Source organism: Thalassophryne amazonica, chromosome 18 (genome assembly GCF_902500255.1).
Source record: "Thalassophryne amazonica chromosome 18, fThaAma1.1, whole genome shotgun sequence".
NCBI classification, from domain to species: Eukaryota; Metazoa; Chordata; class Actinopteri; order Batrachoidiformes; family Batrachoididae; genus Thalassophryne; species Thalassophryne amazonica.
The window spans coordinates 10,721,008-10,735,923 of NC_047120.1; the positions used below are offsets into that span (position 1 = coordinate 10,721,008).

At 40.3% G+C, this 14,916-nt stretch overlaps 1 long non-coding RNA gene across 1 annotated transcript; it reads right to left on the reverse strand.

The window, feature by feature from the left end:
* Window positions 1-9,658: 9,658 nt before the first annotated feature.
* LOC117530381 lies at window positions 9,659-10,448 on the reverse strand. The gene is made up of 3 exons (XR_004566347.1): window positions 10,429-10,448; window positions 9,925-10,008; window positions 9,659-9,756 (listed from the first exon to the last, which is right to left on the reverse strand). It is a non-coding gene; the product is annotated as an uncharacterized LOC117530381 (long non-coding RNA).
* Window positions 10,449-14,916: the final 4,468 nt, after the last annotated feature.

A 14,916-nucleotide genomic window follows, 5' to 3' on the forward strand; every position in this document is an offset into this window, starting at 1 on the left:
TTGTGTCTGTCCATTTCAAATGAGCTCGGGCCCAGAGATAGCCGCTGCGTTTCTGGATGTTGTTGATGAATGGTTTTCGCTTTGCATGGTAGAGTTTTAACTTGCAGTTATAGATGTAATGATGAACTGCACGAACTGACAATGGTTTTCTGACGTTTTCCTGAGCCCACGCGGTAAGATCCTTTACACAATTATGTCCGTTTTTAATGCAGTGCCACCTGAGGGATCACAGGCATTCAGTGTTGGTTCTCAGCCTTGCCACTTATGTGTAGAAAGTTCTCTAGATTCTCTGAATCTTCTGATTATATTATGGACTGTAGATGATGGAACCCCTAAATTCCTTGCAAATGAACACTGAGAAACATTGTTCTTAAACTGTTGAACTATTTTTTCATGCAGTTGTACACAAAGTGGTGATCCTCGCTCCATCTTTGCTTGTGAACAGCTGAGCCTTTTGGGAATGCTCCTTTTATACCCAATCATGACACTCACAATTAGTGTCCTCAGTTTCCAAATGCTTATTGAGTGTTGTTAGAAGGAAAGGTGATGTAACACAGTGGTAAACATACCACTGCCCCAGCTTATTTGAAAAATGTTGCATGCATCCATTTCAAAATGAGCAAATATTTGCACAAAAACAATAAAATGTATCAGTTTGAACATTAAATATCTTGTCTTTCTGGTGTATTCAATTGAATATAGGTTGAAGAGGATTTGCAAATCATTGTATTCTGTTTTTATTTACATTTCACACAACGTCCCAACTTCATTGAAACTGGGGTTGTATATAAGGTTTTGCATTTTGCATCTACATAATTATATTGTGTTAACAGTAGAGTTTTCATGAAAAATCATAAACATATGGTTTTTTTTATGTTTCTCTGACTGTTTGTATAATATTATTTCACCTGTTCTCTTTTTGTAACACTTTAAAAATCAGCAAAAGGGTTATATTAATCCTTAGTAGCACAGTAGTACCATTTCTTAAAACTTCAGCCAATCAACATTTTCAAACATTGTGTTTCTCTGTGGCCCAAAATTAGTGAAGTTTGACTGTCTTTATTTCAGACGTATTTTCGCTGGAGACCAGTGATATCAACTCTTGGTCATGAAAACTATAAAAACCAAAAACTGAGCATGTTCCTGAAATTCATGTTTTCTGATAGAAAAAAAAAACAAGTTGGCATTCAAGAAAATTTACAGATTGTCATTAAATTTTTGGAAAAGAACCTCAACTTTCAGCAAAAATATTTCCATCAAATTTCTGTTCCCTGATACAGTTGACACACTGCTGTCAACATTTCAGCTGGTACTTCAGGTTTCATTCAAAAGTCTATTTACACAAAAGTGTAAACACTAAAATGACTCTTACAAAGTTTACAACCATTGGAAAAGAACTTTATTTGGGGTGTGTCATCATTTTCCTCACCTGCATAGTGCAGGGAAAGAGTTGGGAGAATAAACCTGGGTGAGCTCTGGTTATTAACTGGAACCGGTTCATGATGTCTGCTGCTATACCTGTAAGGTCGGAGTTCAAACCATCAGCGGTGACAGAAGTCAATGGTGGAGGTGGAACGAGGTCTTAAAGATGAACAAGATTTTTCCTGAATCAGCGGCATTTCTGATTCTGTCATGAAGACAATTTAGCAGCAGAAATGCTGGAAGATCAACATGACAGAGGAGACGGATGGGTAATCTGTTCTTTTATGTTTTGATTGTAGAATATTCTTCACAATGGGAATCACACACTGTGAAGCCATGAATTACACTTACTTTTATTTAGTTATTTTGTAAAATTGTGTTAAATTACATATTTCGCTGTGACTGTAGATCTTATATCCCTAACCCTAATTTGTAGTCAAGTTAACATTGGGGTATATGTCTATTAAAATGTATGGGAATGCACCAAATCGCACCATTTTTACTACAAAATGGTGCAATTTGGTCCCCCAGACCCCCCATCTTAATATTGCTCCCCCAACTTTAAAAAGGGTTCTGACTCCCAGGTGTGATCTAAGGTACACATGACTTAGACCTGGTTTGACTACACATTAGAAATTTGATGTTTCTGTTAATAAAAAGAACATAACAGGGCCCAGAATTTGGTGCTACACCCCAGGCTGGGAGCATCAGGAAACTGATTTGTGGAGCTTTGGCTGGGTTGGGAATGCTAAATCTGAATCTATGAATAAACACCATCTCCAATTCTGCCCTACAGTCCCACATTCCCCTGTTCCCCTGTGGATTTCTGATTCGCCAAGAGTCAATATGGGTATACACCATCTGCTCAACTGGAAGAAAAACACCCCAGAGTGGTTTCATGTACAGAAGTATTTTTTACAGTACAAAGACTTTCTCTTCATTTTTACTGATGGCTGTAAAGACCCAATTAGTGGCCGCACTGGTTCTGCAATTTTCGTCCCAGAGTATAAAATCAGTATAAAAAGAAGAACATCTGATCATCTTTCTGTGTATTCTACCGAGCTGTGTGCTATTTTAATGGCCCTTATCTGGGCTGAAGAAAATCTGTCGCAGACGTTGGTGGTTGCCTCTGACAGCCAAGCAGTTCTCCTGAGTATTAAATCAGGGAAGTCTTGCAGAATAGATTTGAAATGCGACATTTATTACTTGATATGGAGGCTGCGTGAGAAGGGAGTGCTTTGTGCTTCCTCTGGGTACCAGCTTATGTAGGGATTGATGGAAATGAGGACGACATCCTGGCCAAATAATCTTTAAGAATGGACAGAATTGATTGGGACATTCCCTTGAGTAGGTTCGAAGGAAAGACTTTTATTAAGGGAAAGGTTAAGGAGTAATGGCAGGACTTTTGGGACATGCATGAAGGCACTTACATCAAATCCATAAAGATGTTTTAGGTAGAATGGATGTGGCTGGAAGCAGGAAAGAGGAAGTAGTCTTGGCCCATCTCAGGATAGGCCACACAGGTCTTAATAACACTGTTCTAAGGATTCATAAACACCCAACAGGAGTCAGCCCCGATTGTGATCAACTAGAAACTGTTCATCATGTTCTTATACAGTGTGAGGCGAATATTGAGCAACGGAGGAGACTGTCCACGATACTGTGCAGAGAGAATAAGATCATGTCCCTTGGAATCTTCTGCAAAACCCATCACACATCGTACAAAAAGAATTATTTAAATATCTAAAGGACACTGGATTCATCGCATCTAAACAAGTGCCAATGGCTGCCAGGAGCTAAAGTTTTCTAAATCCCAGCGATCACTCACCAGCCCGGTAGGTGGCGGTAGATATACCTTAAGCTGGTGCCGTCCGCCATTGACTCCGAAAGAAGAAGAAGAACTGTTGTGCGTTGTCGTCCGAGGCTAAAGCTAGTTAGCTGGAGACTCTGAACAGATCAAACTTCACTCTGTGATCCTCGAATATGTTTTTGAAGAGCTCCAGAAGCACAAAGGTCGCCAGAAAAGACGAAGTTAGCGCGAAAAGGTGGAACAGCTGAGAAGGTTGTTGAAACAGCGGCTAACTGCTGCTAATGCCGAGATATTTGAGTTGGTAGAAACAAAGAGATCGCAGAGCAACAAGAAGAAACGAGTGGATTTAAAGAAAAGAAGAAACTAGTCAACGTGCTGGATGCTGTTTTCAAGCCTGAAGTTCGCTGATCCAGAGCAGGTTTGTCCATCAACTCCACCACATCCAAATGATGGGTTGTCGCGGACTTCACACCGACCTCAATACAAATACATGTAATTTGGTATCTTTTCAAAGGGGTCAGACTCGTCAATTTAATGTGCAGTGGTTCATTTCAGGAGAGCTTGGTGTATAAAATCTAATCGTTCCAGGCAGTGAGAGCTATTAGCTGCCTGTTAGAAGCAAGTTAGAAACAAAAACAGCTGATTTCAATAGACAGTCAATGCAGCCGGTGTCGTGGTCTGAGTTTGCGCCGGTCTCATTTTACGACGTGCATGCTCAAATCGATTTTTATTTTCGCGGTCAACTTCCGGGAGGTCTAGAATTACGATTTCTTGCGGCGATCTTCAACCGAGCAGACGTATTTTCCACACACTTTTGATTCAGAAAACTTGATGTGGGACATAAATTAAGACTTGCAGGCTGGAAATTTCAGACTAGCTAGGTAACTAGTAACCAGAATTATAATGGTTAAATCAATAAGCATCAATAGAAAGTGACAGGATTTACTTGTGGTTCCAATTCAAAAATGATTTAATATATTTGCTTGGCAAGTTTGGACCAGGGTCAATAACACACAAGTCTCAATATACCAAGATGATAAAATCAGACTGGTGGTAAGTTCAGACTGTGACTGCTACAGTCTAATTTTACCTGGTAAATTCAGACTGGTGGTAATCTCAGACCGTGACACCGGAGTTTGTTTTCATCAGTCGCGGAGGTAGGAATTGTCGCCTTCGGGTTGGCCACTTCGCCGGAAGTGACATGTTTTGCGGCAACCCATAGCTGTTAGTTTGTGTTGGAGTTCTTATAGACTGAACACCAAATATCAGCAAAAATAAATGAGACAAACTGTGCTTTATGATGATAAATGAAGGACAGTTCAGCTTGGTGATGGACTGATGAAGCTCATCAATCAATACTATTGATTACAGTTTTTCCTCATTTTATGTACAAAAATGGAACTTTGCACACAGTTCATAAAATCTGAAGCCCATGAATCAACATCATCTACCAAACCTACCATCCCTGCTTCTCAAGACCAGGCACCCAAGTGGCTCTACTCTTTCTCCTCTTCTATTTTACTCTTCCTTTTTAGATATTTAAATATACCTTAGTACTAGCATAGTTCCACCTTAGAATTGGAATATAAGATATACCTTATTGAATTTTCATGACTCCAATCTGCTGAACTCTGAGCACACTAAGCCCCACACTGCCCTCTAATAAAAATAACCACATTAGGCCAAAATAAAATTGAATATCTATCTGGGTAAGATGACTTTAAAAACCTCTTTAACACTCAGGGTGAATTATGGTCCCTGATAGTATTGATAATATCACACATGCAAATGATTTATTCCACATTCTGAGAGTGGAAGAGTTCTTGGACATGTGAGCACCTGCAGATATGCTATTATTGGACATTTGAGGAGCATTAAAAGGAGGACTGATGAGTGTATCAGGGGGAGTTATCTTCACACCATCTTAGTTTTATTTAAACATTAATTTTTTGGACATTTATATAATCTCTCTTATTTTCATTCTAATATCAGCTGGTTGCAGCAGGTCCGTAAGCAAAACGTGCACATCAGGTGATCGCTGGGATCAGGATTGGTGTCTCCTGCTTTAGGACGTCTGTCCCAGCACAGGGACATTTCAGTGTTGTCTCTCACTTGTGATTGGTCAGTTTGGGCAGCAGAGCAGCAGCAGATGATTAAATTGGCCTGTTTTTAGTCTTTCCTCCACTTGGTCATTGACTCTCTCTTTCTTTTGTGTGTTTTAAAGTCTTTCTACAAACATGACTGGAGTCAAGCAGCTGAGGGACATGTTGAAACTACAGCTAACACCTGCTGATGAAGGAATGATCACAGACCAGGAAGAAGAAATGGGTCATTTAAAAGAAGAGAACAAAAGAGGTAAAGCGCTGGATGGTGTATTTAATCCTCCAAATCTCTTCTACAAAACAGGTTTGTTCACTCAGCGTTGTTTGTGTTACTGATACTTTATAACATGTTGTTTTAAGAGTCAGATGTTTTCCTCATTGGGTATTCCTCCAGTGTGTATGTGTTGTCATTTCGGCTGCTCCCGTTTTTGTTCGGGGTCACCACAGCAGATACAGCCAGATCCACATTGGTATGTGGCACAAGTTTTACGCCAAATGCAATTCTTGACACAACTCCAGTTTTACCTGGAGAAACACACACAGAGTCAATGGTGTTCCCCTTAACCAGATGTTGCACTGCTTAGCTTCTGAGCTCTGACGGGATCAGGCATACACGGAGCAGACTGGTATTCCTCCAGTGATTCTGTCAATAGTTAGACAACAGGATGAGGAGGATTTTGATGAAAGATACACATAAAATTTCACGTAGAAGTTTGGTTTATTTTGATCCTACTCATGTCACTAAAAGGCTAACATCAGTAACTTGTACACTGGTAAGAGCAGCTTTGGTTATGAGCAGACAAAGAATAATTATCTTTTCTCCCAGAATTTATTAATCACTGCAATATTAATTAAAATCAACATGACTTCAATTAATAAAATCCATTATTTTCTACAGCTCCCACCAACAACACAAACTAGGAAACTTTTCCTTGGTAACTTGGAAGCATTAATAGCCGACTTTGCTACCAGGCGTGACATGTCGACCTGAATAGTGTAAATGTGGAAGTGTGCAGAAATGTGGGTTTGCAAAAGAGAGAGAAGGAGAAAGAGAGGATGTGATGGAAGTCTGGTCCCAGAAACAGTCTTTGTTAACAGAACTATCTTTGGTTTTGTGATGTCAGTCCACTTAGCCTGTAACAAAAGCTGACTCAACTAATTGAAACTCAAACGGGTTGTTGTTGATGTTTGTAACTGAAAATGTCTGCTAATCCAAATCTGTGGATCTAAAAAAAACTTCAGCATTAAACGCCACCTCTGTCAAATGTTTATCGTGTTTAGTAATGAACTTGGCCGCTTCCCAGCCTGATTTGGTGATGTTTTCATAATATGTCCACTCGAGGTAAGCAGCTCTGCACCCTCACTGAAAACAGTCGGATCTAAGAACTGCCTCACTTTCCTGACTCGTCTGACTGTTTTCAAAAACATTGTGAGGGCAACTGATAGTCATTGTCTGTGACTCTGTTTCCTCCCACACCCATTCAGTTTTTGCTTTAACAACCACTGAGTTTCTGAGGAAAATCAAGACAGTGGATCCAACAAATCTTGTTGGTTTATTGTCGGGATGCTGCCTCACGGTGATTGATCTTAAATTTAAATCCCACTGCTCCTAAAAAGTTTTCAGTCTGACTGGCATCCAGTAGTAGGAACTCTGTTTTATTGTGATGACATTAAAACAAATTTTCAAAAACACAAAAAAAATTTGATCCACTGTCGATGTTGCAAGTTTACCCACCTACAAAGAATGGAGATGTCTGTAATTTTTATCGTAGGTACACTTCAACTTTGAGAGACAAAATAATAATAAAAAAAAAAATCAGTCACATTGTATGATTTTAAATAATTGCATTTTATTACATGAAATAAGTATTTGAGACAGTAGAATAGACAATAGAATATACAATAGAAAACAGACCTTAATATTTGGTACAGAAACCTTTGTTTGAAATTACAGAGGTCCAATATTTCCTGTCGTTCTTGACCAAGTTTGGACACTGCAGCAGGGATTTTGGTCCACTCCTCCATACAGATCTTCTCCAGGTCTTTCAGGTTTTGAGTTTCAGCTCCCTCCAAAGATTTTCTATTGGGTTCAGGTATGGAGACTGGCTAGGCCTTTCTCCAGAGTGTGTTTGGGGTCATTGTCATGCTGGAAGACCCAGCCATGACCCATCTTCAATGCTCTTACTGAGGGAAGGAGGTTGTTTGCAGAAATCTCTTGATACATGACCCCATCCATCCTCCCTTAAATACGGTGCAGTCGTCCTGTCCCCTTTGTAGAAAAGCACCCCCCAAAGTATGATGTTTCCAATCCCATGCTTCACAGTTGGGCTGGTGTTCTTGGGGTTGTTCTCATCCTTCAAACAAGGCGAGTGGAGTTGATTTCAAAAAGCTTTGTTTTGTTCTCATCTGACCACATAACCTTCTCCCATGCCTCTTCTGGTTCATCCAGATGGTCACTGGTGAATTTCAAATGGGCCTGGACATGTGCTGGCGTGAGCAGGGGGACCTTGCTGCCCTGCAGGATTTTAAACCATGACAGCGTCATGTGTTATGAATGTAATCTTTGTGACTGTGGTCCCAGCTCTCTTCAAGTCATTGACCAGGTCCTCCCATGTAGTTCTGGGCTTTCTCAGAATCATCCTTACCCCACGAGGTGAGATCTTGCATTGAGCCTCAGACCAACAGTTGTTGCCTTCTCACCAAGCTGTTTGTCTATTGTCCTGTAGCCCAGCTGGCTACAGGTCTACAATTTTATCCCTGGTGTCCTGAGACAGGTCTTTGGTCTTGGCCATGGTGGGTAGGTTGGAGTGTGATTGATTGAGTGTGTGGACAGGTGTCTTTTATACAGGTAATGAGTTCAAACAGGTGCAGTTAATACAGGTGAAGAGTGCAGAATGGGAAGAAAAACTAACAGATCTGTGAGAGCCATAATACTTGCTGGTTGGTAGGTCATCAAATACTTGTTTCATGCAGTAAAATGAAAATTAATTATTTCAAAGCCATACAATGTGATTTTCAGATTTTTTTTAGATTTTTTTTTTTTTATATATAGATTCTGTCTCTCACAGTTGAAGTGTACCTACAATAAAAATTACAGCCCTCCCTATTCTTTGTAGGTGGGGAAACTTACAAAATCGACAGTGGATCAAATACTTATTTGTCTCACTGTATGTCAGCAACAAAAACCTTGAAATATGCTTCTTCGAGTCACATGCAGCCAGTGAAGGGAAGCCAGAATGGTTGTGATCAAATCTCCTGCTTTTCATCAAAACATGAGCAGCAGTATTCTGTCCTTTTTGTTGACATTCTATACTGTTTTGTCGCAATTCAGAAAATAAAGCATTATAATAGTCAACTGTAGAAGACGAAGATGTGAATTAAAATTTGTGAAATTTAAAACAAAGCTTGATGTACATTTTAACTATCAGTTCCATCGGTGCAATAATTTACTGTTGTCAGGTCAAACTCACCACTCTGTTACTTTATTTTAATGAGTGTTGTTTTAACATTTACTGTTAAATTAATTGCTTCTTTGCAGACATGCAGTCGTTGTTGGTGATTAAAGAAGAAACTGTCCCTGAACACCAGGAATGGAATCTGAGTGTTGACCAGCAGGACATTAAAGAAGAAGAGGAGCTGTGGATAAGTCAGCAGGGAGAGCAGCTTCAGCAGCTGGAGGAGGCAGATCTCACCAAGTTTGGTTTCACTGCCGTCCCTGTGAAGAGTGAAAATGATGATGAAAAACCAGAGTCATCACAGCTTCATCAAAGCCAAAGTGATGAGAGCACAGAGGCTGAGCCTGTAGCCAGTAGCTCATCTGTACACAGAACACTGACAGCAGAAGCTGATGGAGAGGACGATGGAGGACCACAACCAGCCAGCAACTTGGGTCCAAACAGTCATTTACAACCAGATACCAGTGGCAGGAGTTCAGACAGTTCTGGAACTGAGACTGATGACAGTTCTGACTGGAAACAGACCAGAAAACTTCAGTCAAATTTTAACCTTCAAAAAAATACCAATATTGTTCATTCAGGCAACACTGATGAGAAACAATTTAATTGCTCTAAATATGGAAAAGCATCTGGTCACATGAACAACTCAGAGCAAAAAAAGAGACAAGCAAGTGGAAAAACATTTAGCTGTTCTGATCAGAATAAAAGACAGAAACAGAAGGGCCACATTAGAATTCAGACAGGACAAAAAGCATTTGTCTGTTGTGAGTGTGGTAAAAGATTTGGGCGAAAGAGCAACCTGAACAGACACATGATAATTCATAGAGGACACAAATTATTTGTCTGTCCTGAGTGTGGTCGAAGATTTGGACAAAAGAGCACCCTGAGCGACCACATGATAATTCATACAGGACAAAAGGCATTTGTCTGTTCTGCGTGTGGTCAAAGATTTGGACTAAAGAGCAACCTGAACAGACACATGATAATTCATAGAGGACAGAAATTATTTGTCTGTTCTGCGTGTGGTCGAAGATTTGGGCGAAAAAGTGCCCTGAGCGACCACATGATAATTCATACAGGACAAAAGGCATTTGTCTGCTCTGAGTGTGAGCAAAGATTTGGGCTAAAGAAGCACCTGAAAACACACATGATAATTCATACAGGACAAAAAGCATTTGTCTGTTCTGAGTGTGGTCAAAGATTTGGGCGAAAGAGCACCCTGGGCGACCACATGATAGTTCATACAGGACAAAAGGCATTTGTCTGTTCTGCATGTGGTCAAAGATTTGGGCGAAAGAGAGAGCTGAACAGACACACAATAATTCATACAGGACACAAATTATTTGTCTGTTCTGAGTGTGGTGAAAGATTTGGGCGAAAGAGTCACCTGCAAACACACATGATAATTCATACAGGACAAAAGGCATTTGTCTGTTCTGAGTGTGGTCGAAGATTTGGGCGAAAGAGCATCCTGAGCAACCACATGATAATTCATACAGGACAAAAGGCATTTGTCTGTTCTGAGTGTGGTCAAAGATTTGGGCGAAAGAGCAACCTGTACAGACACATGATAATTCATACAGGACAAAAGGCATTTGTCTGTTCTGAGTGTGGTCAAAGATTTGGGCGAAAGAGCAACCTGAATAGACACATGATAATTCATTCATGATACCCCCCCCCCCCCCGTTTCTTTTATTATTGGTTTTACCAGTCTAATACTTTTGTTAGCTTTTCAGTGTAACTGCTCTGTATTTTAGCTCATTATTTTAACTCCTGTGTGAATCTTAGAACTGGTTAGCATTTTCATTAGTGGTTAGCTCATGCTAGTTTAGCTATACTCTTGCATTTTCTGGTGCACAAAGTACACTACTTTACACTTCACATTAATGCTGCATGATGCTAGCAGATAGGGTGGCTCTTTTAGTGAGCCATGCCCGTAAGCTTGAACAGCTTCTTAGCTCAGTGGAGATAGATGTTACTGACACTCCAGACTAGGTTAGTGTTAGGCCGGCTAGCGTGCCCATTAACATCAACCTAGAAACGCCAGCTGTGGAGTATGGCTTTCGGACTGTGGTTAGGCGGAGGAAGTCACGTAGGGCTTGGTGTCCAGTTGCAGTACCCCGATCACACTCGCCTCTGTGAACTGTTTTTTTTTCCCATGGATCTGCTTGTTGTGAATTCTTTGAGCCACGTGTGACGTCCACTCCTATCTCCAGGCTGAAACGCCGGGCTTTAGTGATAGGGGATTCTCTCACCCACAAACTCAGGTTACAGATGCCGGCTGATGTTAAATGTATTCCTGGGACCAGAGCTCCCGACGTGGACTCCCATCTTATGGTGCTGACGCTGCAAAAGGGTAGACAGACAAAGGAACATGACACTAGATACAGTCACATAGTTATTCAAGTTGGTGCCAATGATGTCAGGATGCAGCACTCCGAGGTTACAAAAATGGACATAGGGAGGACTTGTGACTTTGCCAGAAAGATGTGTCGGTATCAATCAATAGTTTCTGGTTCCCTCCCCTCCCAGGTTAATGATGAGACAATTAGCAGGTGGACATTGTTAAATAGGTGGCTGGTGCAATTTTGTAGACAGCAAGGCTTTAATTTTATTGATAACTGGACTTTGTTCTGGGGCCGCCGTGGCTTTCTGATGCTGGATGGCCTCCACCCTACTGGGGAAGGCGCCACTATGTTCTCTGCGAACATAGCTAGAGCTCTACAAGGAGGGTAGCATTAGGACTTTACAGCAGGCCACGGAGCAATGATTAGAGACCCTGCAAGGATTATGACAAGGCAAAGGCTATACGCCCAACCATTGGCAAATAAATATAATGTCTTACCTTATTCACCCAACCGTTTGGGCAGATAAGTCATACATTGAACGTTATATGCACAACCGTTGGGCAGATAAATATAATATCTTATCTTATTTGCCCAACCATGATCATGTATTTGACATGTTTTGTGCATATAAACTTTTTTTTTTACACCACTTTTAAGGCTCTATTGCGGCGTATGTTTGACATTTAATGGTGCTGTCTTTAATTACTGCAGAAATACCGCAGTGGATGAAAACAGACAAACTTCATAAGCATTTTGAACAGAAGTCTGTTAACACCGATGAAACAGTTTTTGAACAAAATGCTGCTTGTTGGCTGTAAGATGGTGTTAGTTTGACACTGTTCCCCTGATGAGCCAAACAGAACCACTTTAGATCACAGCTCCTCCGCAGGCTGCGAACCATCCCGCAGCCGGCAAGAAAATATGCGCCTTTTTTCCCTCCTGTGTTGAAACCGGAAGTGAACTTACAAGCGCACTTTTTGGTCGGTTGTGGTTGGGCGTATATGCTCACAAATTTACTTTATTGACCCAACGGTCACAGAGCTTTCTCTTATCATGCCCCTGTTCTGTGGAATGATCTCAGTGCATCAATAAAACAGTCAGATTCTGGAGAGACTTTCAAGTCCAGACTTAAGACGCACTTATTTTCCCTTTCGTATGGCTAGCATACTAGTATAGTATGTTACTATGCTTTTTGCCGTTTTAAATTCATTTTATTTGGTAATTGACCGAGCCGCGGCCTTAACTGTATCTGAAGTCTGGGTCTTTTAGTGAAGCTTAGGGCTAGTGGCTGGTGATCACCTTAGTATTTCTTCTGTTTTTCTTGTTACTTAATGCTGACAAATTATACTGTATTTGTTGTCTTTCCGATGACTGATTGTTATTTTATTTCTCTCTGTTTGAGGTGCGGCTCCATCCAGAGATGGGTGTGGTGTCTACTTCTGCAACCCTCCCAACTGGTACAATAGCAAAATTTCTTGTTGATACGTTTTGTAAATTGTGTCGGTAGTATGGCCCAAGCAGAGGGTCGCCCCTTTGAATCTGGTCTGCTTGAGGTGTTCACAGGATTTTCATGAAGAAACCATCAGTTTGTCTGAAAGCACCAAATTTGGTCTTTATGTTGATGAAACAGTCCACGAGCCAAAGAGGTTTTTTTTTTTTTTTTTTTTTTTGTCCTTTTTGAAGGACATGTCTCACGTTTATAATGTCCAGTTAGCAAGAAAACATAAAAGTACTCATGATTGTAAGTCTCTCCACACACATGCCCTAATAATTACTGATCGCTGATGTATTTTATTCCTCTCACTCTGAGCGTTCCCAGGTGCATTTCCGGAAAACATCTCTCTCGGCATTTTTCAGCGTGTGACGTACATTTTAGAATGAGCAGAAACATCCTGATGACTGACAGACAGAGGGAAACAAACCTGCTCCATCTGATAATGAAACTTCTGAGTTTTCATTTGAAAGTGATGGCTCGGATTTACAGTGGATTTAGAGGCAGGAGACGACGCACTTCACCCCAAAACTTAACTTTTTCAGAGTGTCTGATTTTGAAACCCATAGTGTGGTGGCACGCTGTTTGTGTGGATGCTGGTTTACTGAAGCTGTGAACATGGATGTGGGAATCCATGACACTGTTTTTAACAGACTGCCTGGACACAGGGATGGATTTGTTACATCAATTCGGCGTAGATGATATGCCATAATACACAGCTTTGCATTTGCACCAGTGTGAAAGGGCCTTAAGAGGTTTGAGGTGAAGTGTGTTGTCTCCTCTGTACAGAGCACTGAACCGGGCGGCAAACACGACACTCATGCGCAAGTGTGATTTAAGCAGAAGTTAGTGCAGTTTAAAAAAAAAATAATTCAGTGTTTTATGATTGATTGTTATTACAGTGTTTTTTACAGTTGTTTACACACTAAAATTTAAATTTTCACACAATTAACAGATCTTTACACTCGAGAAGTAAAACACCTGTCCAATAAGTACAGACTCAGCTTCACACTTTTTGTAAAACATTACACACAGTGATTTGCAAAACTCTACAGGCATTTTCACACCTTAGACACAGATAAGAATTGTGACATTGCTTCCTTCTCATTACAAAGCCCCAGCATGCCAATGACACACTAATGAACAAATTTTATCATCACATCCACCAGTTGTGGAAGCTCATGTGCTTAATTGAAAATACAGCACTCTGTTATGTTGGTGCTATTTACAGTATTGTTGCTTTAATTTTTCTTCAGAGTTATGTAGGTGTATGTAGTTCATGCAGTAATTTTTCTCTACACTTTACAGTAGTAAGAAAAAACTACTATGTTGTTCTGATTTTCATTGTTGATTGATATGTTACTGTAACTGAGTTTGGTAAGAAATAAATATTTTTAGTCTGCAGTGTCAGTGTTGTGCAGTACTTGGTAAGTTTGGGTTTGTTAATATCTTTTTGTCATCTACAACCCCTGGCAAAAATTATGGAATCACCAGCCTCGGAGGATGTTCATTCAGTTGTTTAATTTTGTAGAAAAAAAGCAGATCACAGACATGACACAAAACTAAAGTCATTTCAAATGGCAACTTTCTGGCTTTAAGAAATCAGAAATCAGGAAAAAAAAATTGTGGCAGTCAGTAACGGTTACTTTTTTAGTCCAAGCAGATGGAAAAAAATATGGAATCACTCAATTCTGAGGAAAAAATTATGGAATCATGAAAAACAAAAGAAAGCTCCAACACATCACTAGTATTTTGTTGCACCACCTCTGGCTTTTATAACAGCTTGCAGTCTCTGAGGCATGGACTTAATGAGTGACAAACAGTACTCTTCATCAATCTGGCTCCAACTTTCTCTGATTGCTGTTGCCAGATCAGCTTTGCAGGTTGGAATCTTGTCATGGACCATTTTCTTCAACTTCCACCAAAGATTTTCAATTGGATTAAGATCTGGACTATTTGCAGGCCATGACATTGACCCTATGTGTCTTTTTGCAAGGAATGTTTTCACAGTTTTTGCTCTATGGCAAGATGCATTATCATCTTGAAAAATGATTTCATCATCCCCAAACATCCTTTCAATTGATGGGATAAGAAAAGTGTCCAAAATATCAATGTAAACTTGTGCATTTATTGATGATGTAATGATAGCCATCTCCCCAGTGCCTTTACCTGACATGCAGCCCCATATCATCAATGACTGTGGAAATTTACATGTTCTCTTCAGGCAGACATCTTTATGAATCTCATTGGAAAGGCACCAAACAAAAGTTCCAGCATCATCACCTTG